This window comes from Arachis ipaensis, chromosome B01 (genome assembly GCF_000816755.2).
Source record: "Arachis ipaensis cultivar K30076 chromosome B01, Araip1.1, whole genome shotgun sequence".
In the NCBI taxonomy this organism is placed as follows: Eukaryota; Viridiplantae; Streptophyta; class Magnoliopsida; order Fabales; family Fabaceae; genus Arachis; species Arachis ipaensis.
Genome location: NC_029785.2, coordinates 101851560 through 101866012, shown reverse-complemented (window position 1 = coordinate 101866012; position 14453 = coordinate 101851560).

Sequence of the window (14453 nt, the reverse complement as noted above, 5' to 3'; positions counted from 1 at the left end):
GCAATGAAGAAGAGATTGAATTAAAAGAAAGCTACCAAGAAGAAGAGGTTGAAATTGAGGAAGCTTGCAAAGAGGTGGAATAATTCAAAGAAGAACACAAGGGAGTGGAGCTTGCAAGACCTCTCCCAAAGCCATCACCATCCAATACAACATTCAAGTGGGTAAAATTTCTACCCTTAACCTTTACTTTCTCACTTGAATATGAACTACTGGAGACTGATGGTCAACTTAGAGCTCTTTGTGGCATTAAGAGCAAGAGGAAGATGGTTAGTGGTAAGAGTTATCAAGCAAGGTTCAACATGGTTGCATGCTCCGAATTGAAGTGCAAGAATTGGTATAGAGCTCAATTGAATGGGTCTAGAAGGTTGTTTGGATGTCTCTGTGAGAATTCAGATCAATTGCCACCCGGTGGAAACAATGGTGATACACAAGAAGTCGGGTGTAAAATCAAGGTTAGGGACCCTGGAATTCATTCCCACAATCAACACTCTTGGGGCCTTGTCACTTGCTTCAAAGGCTTTATGTGCCTAGTTTGGGATCCCCGTAGCCATTGGAATTACAAACATTGGTGGAGATTCCTGGATCAGTACAAGCACAAGCCACCATGACAAGAAGCTCACAACATGTCCAACTTAAGGACTTTAACTAAAAGTGCTAGGTGGGAGACAACCCACCGTGGTATGATCATTCCTTTTCATTCTTAGCTTTATTTTGTTTTATTTTTATTAGTAGTAATTTTTTTTACTTATTTGATTTTTATTAAGTTCTTACTAATTTTCTGATCATGCAGCTATTTTATCACAGGAACCGAACACCTCAGGCTAAAAAAAAAGGGCACACGACGCGCAGGCATCGCTGACGCGTACGCGTCAGTTGGGTGTGCAAGAAAAATAAAAAGTTATAGAGAGTTGCGCGGGAGTGGCGCCAGAATGAAGCCTTTCGCACAAACAAGCTCACGTGGACGCGTACCCCACGCGTGCGCGTCATTCATGATTTTGGCACTTCACGCGACCGCGTCATCGACGCGAACGCGTGACATGAAGAATCGACATAAAGATGTCTAGGCAGAGAGTTGTGCTGGCTTGAGGCAAGATGTGTGCTAAAAGCACAAATTTGGTCACGCGGACGCGTGCCCGACGCGTCCGCGTCATTTGCATAAATGGCCATCCACGCGAATACGTGCATGACACGAATGCGTCGTATGAAAATTTGGCTCCCAAGCCATGCGAACAGAAAGTCATGCGGGCGCGCGGCTGGCTTTGCGCGAATCGCACAAACTCCAGGGCATGCGAACGCGTGCCCGACGCTAACGCGTCATTATGAAGAATGCGCGACGTACGCGATCGCGTCATTGACGCGAATGCGTCGGTTGCGCCGCCCAGTTTTCTCTCCCTCTCTCTCTCCCAATCCCTATTCTTTTATCCTCTTCTTTTTCTTTCTTCATAATAATTTATCTCTTTCTATTTTCAGTTCTTCTTTGCTTGAGGACAAGCAAACTTTTAAGTTTGGTGTTGACGCTTCGCTTAGAAGTTTTCTGTTTATTCCTATGGCACCAAAATGGAGGTGAATCATCTTCACTGAGGAGCACAACCTGAAGAATAAATCACTGCTAGGATAACTAAGGTGGTTGAGTTTCTTTCATTTTTTATTCCTCCCCTCTTTGTCTATGTTATGTTCCGGTTTTCTGCTATTTTTCTTTGTTTGATGCATGATCCTTTATTAGTTAGAATCCTAGGACTAGTTTAGTTCTCCCTACTGCTTTAATTTTGAAAAGATGTCTCATGTATTACTCACTGAGCTTAAATTCAAATAAAAAATACAGGAGTGATATATTGCATGAGAAAGTGGGTCTATATTGAAGAATAGTTTTATTTACTTAAATATGGTGGTATTTTCTGTGATTATGAATGCATGACATGAATAGTGCATATTTTTTATAGTGAAGTTTATGAATGTTAAAATTGTTGGTTCTTGAAAGAATGATGAAAAAAGAGAAATGTTATTGATAACCTGAAAAAAATCATAAAATTGATTCTTGAAGCAAGAAAAAGCAGTAAAAAACACAAAGCTTGCGAAAAAAAAAGAGAAAAAGAAAAAGCAAGCAGAAAAAGCCAATAACCCTTTTAACTAAAAGGCAAGGGTAAAAAGGATCCAAGGCTTTGAGCATTAATGGATAGGAGGGCCCAAAGGAATAAAATCCTGGCCTAAGCAGCTAAATCAAGCTGTCCCTAACCATGTGCTTGTGGCGTGAAGGTGTCAAGTGAAAAGCTTGAGACTGAGCGGTTAAAGTCGTGATCCAAAGCAAAAAAAGTGTGCTTAAGAACTCTGGGCACCTCTAACTGGGGACTCTAGCAAAGCTGAGTCACAATCTGAAAAAGTTCACCCAGTTATGTGTCTGTGAAATTTATGTATCCGGTGGTAATACTGGAAAATAAAATGCTTAGGGTCATGGCCAAGACTCATAAAGTAGCTGTGTTCAAGAATCATCATACTGAACTAGGAGAATCAATAACACTATCTGGATTCTAAGTTCCTATGGATGCCAATCATTCTGAACTTCAAAGGATAAAGTAAGATGCCAAAACTATTCAGGATTGCAGTTGTAAACCCCACTATAAGAAGAGACATGAGCTTAATCGAACTCTATTATCATGCAAATTCACATCCTAAGCTTATATTAGTTTTGGTTGCTTGAGGACAAGCAACAGTTTAAGTTTGGTGTTGTGATGCATGAGCATCTTGTCTATCTTTTCCTAGTGAATTTGCATCTAATTTGTTGAGTTTAATTAAGAATTAATTATATTTTAGCCACTATGGATGCTATTTTGAGTTTTATGCAATACTGTTTATTTTAGGTAGCATTTGGCGGAATTTGATGGAGTTTCTGCAGAGAAAGAGAAGAAGCCAAGGAGATGACCAGCGAATACCGATGCGGACGCATGGCTCACGCGACCGCGCGGAATGGAATATGCACAAATGACGCGAACGCGTGGATGACGCGTACGCGTCACATGTGCCACGTGCAGAAAATGCAGAAAAACGCTGGGGGCAATTTCTGGGCTGTTTTAACTCAATTTTCAGCCCAGAAAACACATATTAGAAGCTGCAGAATGGACAGAACAAGTGGTCCCCACCCATCAATTGAAGATCTGTTAATTAATTCAAATTTAAATTCAAATCTTAAATTAGGAAAAGATATTATTTTAATTATTAGTTTTAGATATTAGATTTTAAATTTATTAGGATTAGTTATAAAAAGGGGAAGCTTTCCCTCCTTTGTAGAGGTCCGGGGGAGATTCCACCTCATCCCATCAGGGGAACATAATTGACAATCTTAATTTTCTCTCTTTTCTATGAGCAACTAAACCTCCACTGTTAAGGTTAGGAGCTCTGTCTATGGATTAATTTTATTGCTTTTTCTATTTTAATTCATGTATGGATTTATAATTTAAGAATTGTTTTTGCTCTTTATTTTATAAATTTGGGTGGAACGGAAGTATGAACCTCTTTCTATTTGAGTTCTTGTAAAACCCGGAAAAGCTCTTTACTTGAACAACAGCTTGAAAACATATTCTCCTAAATTTTAATTATTTGGACTTAACGGGATACGTGACATATAATCCTTTTATTTTTGGGTAATTAGAGTTTTTGTGGCATATAAACTGGAATTTGATTATCACCCTCTAATTGGAATTAATTGACCAAGGAATTGGCTGTTGATGAATTTTAGAGGAGACTAGGAAGGTCTAAGGAATTAGGGTCTAGTAACATATAGTTTGCCATAAATTAAATCCTATATGATTAAAATAGTTAGTAAGATAAATTAATCCGGGAAAATAGATAACTCTGAAACCTTAATTGCCTTCTCCATATTTTATTCCCAACTTATTTATTTTACTATTTTATTTTCTGCACGATTGAATATTCAAATACTCTTTTCTGTTTGTCTAACTAAGCCTGTCAAACACTATTGTTGCTTAATCCATCAATCCTCATGGGATCGACCCTTACTCACGTAAGGTATTACTTGGTACGACCCGGTGCACTTGCCGGTTAGTAAGTGTGGTTGTAAATTACTGCACCAAAGGTCGGCCAGAAGAATCCGGCACGGAGTATTTTGGAGGATAGGCTTTGAGCTTCCACGTGTGTGCCACAAATGTCTTCATGGGCTTCTGCTAGAGCTAGGTCGGCATCCGCCTGGAAAGACATTTTAACAATAGACGAGGAAAACCCCGTCTATAATAGAAGATTATTGAATAGTGTAAAAAAGGATGCTTGTCATGGGAATTACCGGATATTATTAATTCCTGGTGGGATATTTCCAGTTTTTAGATACTGGATATAGGGTCATCTCCAATCTTCTTCCCGAGTGACACTTAGAACCTCGATTAGAGTGATACTTGGTGTGAGTAAGGTAGATTGATAAAGAGAAGAAGTGTGTGATTGTGTGCTTATGAGTTTAGATAAAATCTCAGCTCGATGATTATGTTCCCTGGGGATATGATGGATTTCAAATTTTGAAAAATTAGAAATGATTGATTTTACAATTGGCAAATATTTTGCCAATAAAGGGTCTTTGACCTGGAAGAGATCGTTTACCTGTTGTACGACTAGTAAAGAGTTACAATATACATTTAGTTGCGAGATATGTAGATCAATTACTAGCCTTAGGCCCGCAATTAGAGCTTTGTACTCTGTCTGATTGTTACTTGCCTTGAAAGAGAGATGTAAAGAATGTTTAAGAATAAATCCATTACCATCTTCAAAGAGAACTCCAGCTCCACATCCTTGTGGATTAGATGCGACATCCACATAAAGAGTCCAATCAATGGAATGTTCATCCAAATTGGGAGCAGTGAACTCGTCGACAAAGTCTACTAAATATTGTGATTTGATTGGCCCTCTGCTTTGATATTTGATGTCAAATTTTGAAAGCTCAATTGACCACTTTATAAGTCGGCCAGCTAGTTCTGGTTTATTGAGAACTTGTCGTAGTGGTTGTTAAGTTCAGACATTGATGACATTGATGAACGTAAATATTCTTATGCCGATTAGAAACTAGCAATGGATCCGATCGTGAGTATAGTCTAACCAACACGCGAATACCGCATCAAACAATTCTAAAATCTATGACCGAGAGTATTGATCCCGGGTCGTTCTCCCTAGGAATTGCTTTAGAATGTGCATCATTGATTAGGAAAGCTTTTATGGTTTTGAGAGTTGGTGCAAGAAGTCAAGCTAGCAAAGCAAACAACAATTAATTGAGATAAAAGCCTTGGCTAAGGGTAAGCATTGGAAGTTCCATCATTATAATTTCCTTCAATTTTGATAAGAATTGATTATTGCTTCACTTAGTTAACCCCCTAACAATGGAGGAAAGTCAAGTGAGAACAATTAACTTGAGTCACAAGTCCTAGTCTCACCCTAAGGAAGTCTAGCTTTAGTGCACTCCAAGTCAATTAGCAACTTCTCAATTTATAATCTACAATTGATATCTACTATTCAAGTGTCTCCAATAACTCAACCCCTAAGCCAAGTAAGAGAATTCTACTACATAGCTAGGGTTGTCATTATCACAAACAATTGGTAGGAAATCATAGAAAACATGATGTAATTGAGAGAAGAGAATTGAATTAAAGCTATCTAATCTAAACAATCATCAACAATCAAATAATTTAATGAAACCTCAATTCATTAATCTGAATTCAAAGTAACAAAGTCAACCAAATCTAGATCTAAGAAATTGAATCAAAAGAGCATCAATTAAGAGTAGAAGAAGAGTAGATCTACAACTTGTACCAAAGCAAAAGTGAATTAGCAATGGATCTCACCAAGAAATCAAAGGAGAATTACAATGGAGGAAGTAAAATTCTAGAGAGAAGTTGGAGTTTCTCTCTCTAAAAACAAAATGTAACTAACTCCCTAAAATATCTAGAATTATGACTAAATTCTTCCACACTCCTAATCTTGGGTCTTCTTAAGCTTTTTCCTCCAAAATCCGCTCCAAAATAGGGCCTAGGATCCCCCTGAAATCGCTGGGCACGTGTTCCATTTAAAAAATTATGTGCGCACATTGACGCGTACGCGCACTGTACGCGTACACGTCCTTGGGTCTTTTGCGATCTGCGCGCAGGCGTAAGGTGCACGCGAGCGTCATAAGGAATATGGGTTAACCATATAAACGCGCCGGCTCCTCGCTCGGCTCCACTGCGCTGGCTCTGAATGAGCGCATCCACGCATACGCGTACAGTGTGCGTGCGCGTGCATGTCCAAACTCGAATTCTTTGATTTGTTCCATGCTCTTTCCATTCATGCATGCTTCCTTCATTCCTCTTAGCCATTTTTGCCCTATAACTTCTGAAATCACTTAACAAACGGATCAAGGCATCTAATGGTAATAGAGGAGGATTACAATATCTCAATTTTGATGTAAAAGAAGCATATTTTCATCTATGAGGTAAAATGGGAAAGGAACACAAAATCATGCAGTTTTTATATGAATAAGTGTGGAAGATCATTGATAAAACCCTTAGAGTCTGTAGACGATAAACCCTAAAAATGGGGTTTATCAACCTCCCCACACTTAAAGTATAGCATGTCCTCATGCTAAAGGAAAGAAAAAGATCAAAGGACCACAAGGGAGTGGGACTTATGTGATGCAATCTACCTACATGAATGTACGCTTTGCTTTGGGGCATTTTGTCCCCTTTTTATTTCTTTCTTTTTCTTTTTCTTTCTTTCTCTTTATATATATATATATTTTCTTTTATTTTTTTCAATTTTTTCTTTATACAAGAACATCAATGCATAAGGCTTGACATTCATTACACATGAGTATGTACCCAATTCCCGATATTTTCAACAAAAATATAAAACTATCCTTTTATTCCTCCAATGTCCCAAGGTTCCCACACTTGAATGATACACACACTAGCCTAAGCTAATCAAAGATTCAAATAAAGGACATTTATTATTTTCCGCTTTAAGACTTGTAATGTGCTAAATTGAGAACAAAGTGGGTGTTACCTATGAAGACCGGTCGGCCGACCGACCTCCCCACACTTAGAAGTTGGCACGGTTCTCCGTGCCTTGAGTGAGACGCAGTGGTTGATCGGCTTCCGAGTGTCCATCCTCTTCATCATTGTCGCTTTCTTCATTATCAGTGCCGGTGGACGTGGAAATGTCCGGTTCTTCCATAGGTGGTGCTAGGCAACTTAGAAGCTTCTTGACAAAAGCATATCGGTGTTGGTTACGCCGTTCAGAACGGTCAAGCTTCTTGTGGAGATCCTCTAGGCGTTGCAATGATGACTTTGGTGGTGCGGATGAGGTGGAGGGGATGTTCATGGGGATGGTTAAGTTCGGCTCTTCGGTGTCCGCCGGAGGGTAAAGATATCTCCCGTTGGGAACAACATCGCCATCCGCCGGGATCATGGCCCTTCTATCCTTGGTCTCCCGGGGAACACCGGCTGCGGCGACTAAGTCGGTCACTAGGGCGGGAAAAGGTAGGTTCCCCTTGGCATGGATGCGGCCCATAGATTGGCGGATGAGACAGGGAACATGCACCGGTCTCTCGGTGAGGACACACCAAACCAGCAAGGCTAACTCGGCAGTGATAGATGAGTCGTGGGTGCTAGGGAGCATATAGTGGGCTAGAATTTGGGCCCATGCCTGAGCCTCTCTAGTGAGAAAGCGTGCGGTGATGCCCTTAGGCCGGGGTCTCATCCTTCCTCGAATACAGAATGATTCGGGTATAGCAATGACCTTGAGGATGGCATCCCAATCAAACGCACGTTGGCACCGTGCCGACAAAATCTCTTGATAAGCATCAATCCCTTCCACTAATGGTCCGGTCTTAAGCACACTTTGAATAGCCTCCTCTGTGACGGGGACTTGCCTTCGGCGCACAAATACTGATGTAAGGGAAGAGGAATGGTAGTTAGTGTAGAATTCAACCACCCAAGACAAGTTTACCTCCCTTGGCTTCCTCAATAGGAACTCCCATTGCCACCGTTCGATGCGGTGCATGATGAGCGGTATGACATGAGCCGGAGGGGCTAGAAGGGGCTTCGCATGATAGTTCCTTGGTTTGATCAAGGGGTAGACAAGTTCGCAATAGCGGTTGGGGAACTTGTTCGGATCCTTTGCCGGATTGTCCTTTTTCGAAACATCAATGTTAGCAATGCTCTTTGTCTTATTGGAGAGGGGCTTGGCTTTAGGTCCTTGTTGTGCCTTGCTAGTGGACCGTGAGGGTGCCTTCTTGGGTGCCTTTCCATTGTCTCTATCCTAGAAAAGAAAGAGATGTGGTGAAACTAAGCTTAAAGAGGCACCAAGAAAGAACAATCATGCAAGTGATAAAGCATAAAATAATAAGTGGCTTAGATACATGAAAGCTGTAACATGTAACTAAGGCAATAGTGAAAATCTTGGCTAGTCACTAGCATGTGATGTATGAGTGGTAGAGGCATGCAAACAAGAAGCATGAGAAGCACAACTCTTAATCATCAACAACAAGAACTGGAAAATAGGGGAAGACCATGTAGAAATGAAACAAGAAATGTAGTAAGCTCAATGCCCATATGAACAAACAAGTGAATGAGAAAGAGTACTAAGATAGAAAACACTAAGTTAAAATAACTCCAAGAAGTCATGTGGGTCTTTCATCAAACACTTGGTGTGCATCCCTTTTATGAGAAACACTAGGAGAAGAGTGACAATGTAACATCCCATAAAGTATCATCAATCATCATATCACACCACAAATTGCAAAAGAAAGCAAGTAAATCAAACAAACTCATCAAGGAAAGAGTAAGCTCCACTTGGAACACCCATAAGAGAATGAAAAGAAAGAAGGAAAGAAAATGCAACAAACAAAGAAAACATGAATAAAACTACTAAGAGGGAGGGTAAGGGAATGTAACTAAGGAAAGGGAAAAGGAAACAAAGAAAACTAAACAAAAATAGAAGGAGAAGTACCTTGAGAGGAGGAGGAAGAAAAATGGGGTATGGAGGTAGGAGAAAAGGTAGGGAAGAGTGAGAGAAAAAAGAGGAAAAAGGGGATGTGGGATCGCTGGAGTGGTGGTTGCCGCCGGTGGTGGCGGAGAAGAGGTGGTAGAGATGGAAGAGGAGGATAGAAGTGAAGAATAATGGTGGTGGTAAGAAGAAAGAAGGAAAAATGAAGGAGGAAGGCACACTCTAATTCAATTGGTTCGCGGAACCGACGCGCGCGCGCCATGCACGCGTGCGCGTGCATGGGCAAAAATCAGTAAGGGCGCAGACGCGCACGGGGCGCGTGTGCGCGAAGTAGCGAAACGAGGGTGTGCACGCGAGCGCCAGGTGCGCATGCGCGTGCAGAGGAGTTGTGCCCTCAGCACAGGTTGGGCACAACTTTGGCCCAACTCTCGGGAAAAAGTACTAGAAAATAGAATTTGGTGATCGATGCGGACGCGCACGGTGCGCTGACGCGTCGATTGGTGTAATGGTCGAAGTACGCGTGCGCGCCTCGTGCGCCTACGCATGAGGTAAGCTAGGCTAGTAGCACGAAATAGGCCCATGATAAACCACTATTTCATGGTTTATATTGTGCTTAATTGTGTGGTTTTATCAAATCTTTACCCACTTATTCATATGATAAGCATGCATTTATAATTCCTTCCTAAAAATACTTCATGGTTGAAAACTTGCTTCTTAGAGACTTTTAATTTTGTATTTTAATTCTCCTTTATTCCATTCGATGCCATGATCTGTGTGTTAAGTGTTTCAGGCTTTATAGGGCATAAATGACTTGGAGATTAGAAAGGAAGCTTGCAAAAATGGAAGGAACACAAGAAATTAAGGAGATGACCAGCGAGAAGTGACGCGGACGCATGGCTCACGCGACCGCGCGACATAGAGGAAATTGCAGTGACGCGGACGCATGGCTCACGCGACCGCGCGGATTGGAAACTGCACACGTGACACGAAGGCGTGGACGACGCGCACGCGTGGCAAGGCAAAACGCTGGATGACGTGAACACCTGGATGACGCGATCGCGTGACGAGCGCGATCTGCAGAATCTGCAGAATTCACTGGGGGCAATTTTGGGCTTTGTTTTGACCCAATTTTTGTCCTAGAAAAGCAGATTAGAGTCAGGGAACATGCAGAGACGAGAGAGAACATTCATTCCACATAATTTTAAGTTTTAGATCTGATTTTACCCCTCCTCTAGGTTTTCTCTCTACACATTGATAGTTCTTAGGATTTTATTTTTATTGCTTTTTGGATTGGGATATTAAGAAGAGTTATTACCTTCGTCAAGACTTCATTATTCTAGTTTGTTTTCCTTACTTGTCTCTTACTCTTCCATGTCTTCAATTTATTCAGAATTACTATTGGATTATTTTTAGAATTTATTAATACAAGAAATATTTTTATTTTTAATTGATCTTTTTGATTATTATCTATCATGTCTTTCTTTATCTCTCTTTATTATTTTGTGAAGTTTACATTCATAATGAGTGAGTAGTTCCATAACTTGATGGGGAGTTGATTGAAAGGAGGACCTTGAGTTGGAATGCTCAAGAGAAAAAATGTAATTGGGTTTATTGTTGGATTGTCCTCTAGTCACTGACACTAATCCTTTCCAAGAGAGAGGATTGGAACTTGTGAATAGAAATAGCTTTCCAACTTGCTTGACTTTCCCCTACCTAGTAAGGGATAACTAAGCAGAACAACCTTCAATCATCAATTAATCTTGAGAGTACTCCAACAAGAATAGGGCTTCCAACTAATCTACTCCCGGTCAAGGTCTTTATTTAAAATTACAAAAATTTCCTAATTTAATTTCCTGTTTATCAACTTAAACCATTTTTGGAAACATCTGATTAATAAAATAGCACATCTTTCTGCAACTCGTTGGGAGACGACCTGGGACTCATACTCCCAGTATTTTAATTCTAATTTTGTGACAACCCTTCTAAATTGATAAACAGATTTTCGGTTGGTTAAGAACTGTACTTCCAACGTATCTCTTATAATAATTTTTTAACTCGCCAATTTCCGCCACGTCAGCCCAACCAGAGCACAACTCTCGGGAGGGATGGCCCAGGATCGCAAATCGCAGTAGTGACGCATGCGCGTACAGTGCGCGCACGCGTGATGCTGGTTATGCCTAGGTACCAGAATTGGCCCAGAATTTGGACAACTCTCTGAAAGATGGCCCAGGAGCTGCGAAGACCTATGGACGCGTACGCGCACAGTGCGCGCACGCGTGTCCCCCCTCCCCCCCTTTTTTTGAATAAATGAACATAAAAGATGCCTAATTGTCATAAGTTTAATGGCCAATCCTGCCAAGGAGGCCAAAAATACCTGAAATCAATGCAAAACCTAAAGAGGAGTGTTCTTCTACCACACAATCAATTCATTCATTGGAAAATCAATGCAAGGCCTCATGAGTAAAATACCCTAGGTATTTACAATTAACTATAATCAAAGAGGACTATAGCTAAGCAATCGCAAACCAATCAAGAGGTTAAAAACTATATACAAAAGGATAAAAAGGATAGATCTCACCATGGTGGGGTGATAAACCATTATTTTATGGTTTATATTGTGTTTAATTGTGTGGTTTTATCAATTCTTTACCCACTTATTCATATGATTAGCATGTATTTACAACTCCTTCCCAAAATTACTCCATGGTTGAAAACTTGCTTCCTAGAGACTTTTAATTATGTATTTTAATTCTCCTTTATTCCATTCGATGCCGTGATCCCTGTGTTAAGTGTTTCAGGCTTTATAGGGCATGAATGACTTGGAAATTGGAGAGGAGGCTTGCAAAAATGGAAGGAACACAAGAAATTAAGGGGATGACCAGCGAGAAGCGACGCGGACGCATGGCTCACACGAAATGGAGAAATCATAGTGACGCGAATGCGTGGACGACGCGCACGCGTGGCACGGAAAACGCTGAGTGACGCGAACGCATGAACGACACGGTCGCGTGACGTGCATGATCTGTAGAATTTACAGCAAATGCTGGCATGGATTCTGGGCTGCGTTTTAACCCAACTTTCGGCCCAGAAACGCAGATTAGAGCCAGGGAACATGCAGAGACGACACAACTTTCTTTCCGCATAATTTTTAGTTTTTAGATCTGACTTTACTCCTCCTCTAGTTTTTTTCTCTACACATTCATAGTTCCATAACTAAGCAGAACAACCTTCAATCATCAATTAATCTTGAGAGTACTCCAACAAGAATAGGGCTTCCAACTAATCTACTCCCGGTCAAGGTCTTTATTTAAAATTACAAAAATTTCCTAATTTAATTTCCTGTTTATCAACTCAAACCATTTTTGGAAACATCTGATTAATAAAATAGCACATCTTTCTGCAACTCGTTGGGAGACGACCTGGGACTCATACTCCCAGTATTTTAATTCTAATTTTGTGACAACCCTTCTAAATTGATAAACAGATTTTCGGTTGGTTAAGAACTGTACTTGCAATGTATCTCTTCTATTAATTTCTTAATTCGTCAATTTTCGCCACGTCATGGGGTGTCTCCCACCTAGCACTTTTGTTTAATGTCCTTAAGTTGGACTTCCACTAGATCATTGCTCTTTGCCAAGAGGTGCATCTTCCAAAAGGAATACCTCAATCTCTTTGTTGCTCTTCATTTGCGCACCATGATATATCTTGAGACGGTGCCCATTGACCTTGAAGATATCTGGACTCGAGGGATGGCGTAAATGGTAAACCCCATAGGGTTCCGCTTTCACTACTTGATATGGGCCTTCCCATTTTGACCTTAGTTTTCCGGGCAACAATCTCAATCTAGAATTGTAAAGAAGGACTAGATCACCGGCTTTAAATTTTTTGCCTCTTATGTTCCTATCATGCACAGCTTTCATTTTCTCCTTGTAAAGTCTAGAGTTCTCATAAGCTTTGATGAGCGGATATTTTATACGCTTTTTGGGGATAATTTCATATAGTTTTGAGTATGTTTTAGTTAGTTTTTAGTCTATTTCTATTAGTTAGGTATTACTTGGACGACCCAGTGCACTTGCTGGTTAGTGGTACGCGTTGTGAAAAGTGTGACTCACAATTCGTGCACCAAGTTTTTGGCGCCGTTGCCGGAGATTGTTCGTGTTTGAACAACTGACGAATTATTTTGTTGCTTAGATTAGGAAAAAAATCTTTCTTTTTGGTTTAGAGTCTTTTATTATTTATCCCTTGTTAAAACACTTTAAATTTATAGCTCAGTTAATTAGAACGTGGTGTTTATGTTCATGATAATTGGCTATCATAATTTTTTAAAACCTTTTTCAAAAATAATTTTTCTGCTAAATCCTGTGCCAAACTTTAAGTTTGGTGTTTTCAAAAATAATCTTTCTTAAAATTTTCGAAAATTTTCATAACTCATTTGGCTAGAGCGTTAATCTGTGTTCTTTGTAATTGGGTTAGAGTCTTTTACATTCTTTTCAAAACCATCTTTTTCATAAATAATATTTTCTCTATTAAATTGTGTGCCAAACTTTAAGTTTGGTGTTTTCTTGTTGAATTCCCTTTGGTTTTCGAAAATTTTGGTGGTTTTTTAAAAATTTTTAAGTTTGGTGTTCCTTGGTGTTTTCCCTCCAAAATTTTCAAAAACAAGGAGCATTAGATCTAAAAATTTTAAATCTTGTACTATCTTATTGTTTTTCTCTCTCCTCACTAAATTCAAAAATATCTTTTCAAAATATCTCTTCTAACTTCCTAACTTCTTATCTTTTCAAAATTTGTTTTAACTAACCAACTAACTTTTTGTTTGTTTCTTAACTTTTTCAGAACTACCTAACTAACTCTCTTGACATCAAAAATTCAAGAAATGAGCAACCCACCAAAGATTCACCTGAGGACAGTAAGAGCCCAGGGAAAAATAATTCTGGCACTAAAACGCCAGAAAATGGGTGGAAGGCTGGCGCTGAACGCCCAGACCATGCCCAAAACTGGCATTCAGCGCCAGAAACAAGGCAGGATTGGCGTTCAACGCCAGAAATGGGGCAGAATCCAGCGTTGAACGCCCAACATGGGTACATTTCTGGCGTTCAGGCGCCAGGAACAGACAGTGAGTTGGCGTCTAACGTCACTCCAGCTTCTGACCCTGGCACTCAATTGCCAGTGAGGGATCAGACACACACAAGTGCTGATAACAATCCCTCTAAAAAGGCTTCTTCAACCACTAAGGTTGAGGAATATAAAACCAAGATACCTTATCCTCAAAAACTCCAGAAAGAGGAGCAGGATAAGCAATTTGCTCGCTTTGCAGATTATCTAAAGACTCTTGAAATAAAGATTCCATTTGCAGAGGCACTTGAGCAAATACCTTCTTATGCCAAGTTCATGAAAGAGATCTTGAGTCATAAAAAGGAGTGGAGAGAAACAGAAAGAGTTCTCCTCACTGAAGAATGCAGTGCAGTCATTCTGAAAAGCTT